Source organism: Mus musculus, chromosome 1 (genome assembly GCF_000001635.26).
Source record: "Mus musculus strain C57BL/6J chromosome 1, GRCm38.p6 C57BL/6J".
Taxonomy (NCBI): domain Eukaryota; kingdom Metazoa; phylum Chordata; class Mammalia; order Rodentia; family Muridae; genus Mus; species Mus musculus.
The window spans coordinates 184,686,304-184,688,468 of NC_000067.6; positions in this window are offsets into that span (position 1 = coordinate 184,686,304).

The following is a 2,165-nucleotide window of genomic DNA, read 5'->3' on the forward strand; positions in this document are numbered from 1 at the left end:
AAAACCTTTATGGCAAACTTGTTCCTGTTCCTCCTGCTCCCATCTTCCCATCCCATGGCTCATTCTGTGGGCTACAGACAGATAATGGAGTTAATCTGGTCCACAATATGCCGAGGTAATAACTACCATGAGTTTTGGGATGTCTGCTTCCTGGTCATTTCCACTCTAAAATACTGGAGGAGGGGCCACAGCATCCTCCTTTTATAGTTAAACCTTTTCCATAGGTGTCCACTGAGGGTTTGAGCCCAGGTTTTCAATGTCTTCTTTGATGCCAACCATTCTGTCAATAAAGGAATCCTAATCTTCCCCTTCCAGAGTGGTTTACCTTTCAAAGTCGAAGAAGCAGGGGATGGGAGACGCCTTAATACCAGAACAAAATGAATCACTACCAGCAGGAGTCATGGAGGATGTAAAAGAAATCAGGGGGCAGGAGGGAATGTAGGGAGATTGCCCTTAATTTCTGCATCCAAGACCCCAGTCAGGCCTCCCTGAGAAGGCAGCGCAGAGGAAGCTCATAATCCGTCATGATCTGCAAATGGATCCGTTCATCTGTCGTGATCTGCAAGTGGATCCGTACTTAGTGTAAGGACAAGCCACCTGCCTATGTATTGGAGTACTGTGACGTGTGTAATGCACATACTCGGCTTATGGATTTATTCTAATGAGACTGAGAAAAGCTTACCATACAGCACCTACAAAGCATATATGCATGTATATATGTATGTGTGTATATATGTGTGTGTGCATGTATATATACATACATATATATATGCATACATGTGTGTGTGTGTGTGTATACATACACACACAAACACACACACGTGACACCAGCTGTAGAATGCCCATTGAAACTAAGTTACTGACTAGGCATTTTCTTTTTTTTTTTTTTTTTTTTTTTTTTTTTGGTCTTTTCGAGACAGGGTTTCTCTGTGTAGCCCTGGCTGTCCTGGAACTCACTCTGTAAACCAGGCTGGCCTCGAACTCAGAAATCTGCCTGCCTCTACCTCCCAAGTGCTGGGATTAAAGGTGTGTGCCACTACGCCGGGCTAGGCATTTTGTAAAGATAATGATCATAAGAAAATGGTGCTTACTTTTCCACTTATAGCTCCTTCCCAATGGTTAGCCAGAGAGGAAAAAAAAAAATCTGAAATTGTAGAGTTAAAAAAAAAAAGGGGGAATCTGTGGCTATCATCCTTATATACAAGTGCTTGCTCTGTGGTGATAATCCAGTTGGGGGTTCACCAGTGGAATTTCTCTCCCCACCTGATGTTCATCTCCTTAGGCTCTCATCCAGTTCTGTTTGTACTTCTCCGTCACCTCTGTTTGTTTAAGAGGGTGACACTCCTGCTCTGCTGTTTACACTGTAGCTTTCACTGGGGCTTATTAAACTCATCGTTACTTCATATAAGCTGTAGATATGTGGCAAGGGCCAGTTAGTGTTGACAGTAAGTAACAGACACCCTGTCAGAGGATACCATGTTTATATATTCCACTGAATGCCTGGTGGATTTTGTCCCTGTAAAACTATCACAGATAATGAAGCCACTATCAGATAAGTGACTATAATAAATGACCGCAATTAGGTCTCTGGTTGATGAGAACACTCGGTGGTCTCTGCAGCTGAGACGAATCCCAGGCTAGGTCAGGCTAGGAAAAAAAAAAAATTTAAAGCAACAAAAACTCAAATTTACACAAGACTGGTTTAATAGAATACCACTGATGTCAAATGAAGAGTTAAAAGAAGGTTTCATCTCTGCTCCTTCTTTCCTTCCTCTTCTTCCATCTCAGAAAGCATAAGAAAACAAGACTGAAGTCAGATACTTTGAAAGCACACGGGCATTCGGAATGCCTCCCTGTCCACACTCACCCGCTTGAAATCCACAATGATACGAAATATCAACAGATGTCTGAGCTTAGAGAAGCTTCTCCAACTGGGAGGGGCCTGACGGGAGCTGTTGTGACATGCAGAAGGAAAGCCAGAGGCACGATCGGATCACCATGAGCCTATGTCCCCAACTTCAGGACAGCTACAAGGTTAAGGAGCCACTGGGTAGCTTGGAACCATTCTTTAAGGCTCTTTGTTTATACCAATTGGGCTCTTAGTCTTCAGGAAGCATCTATTTTCTTCTACAGAATAGTCATTTAAGATAACTTGAACTACAAAT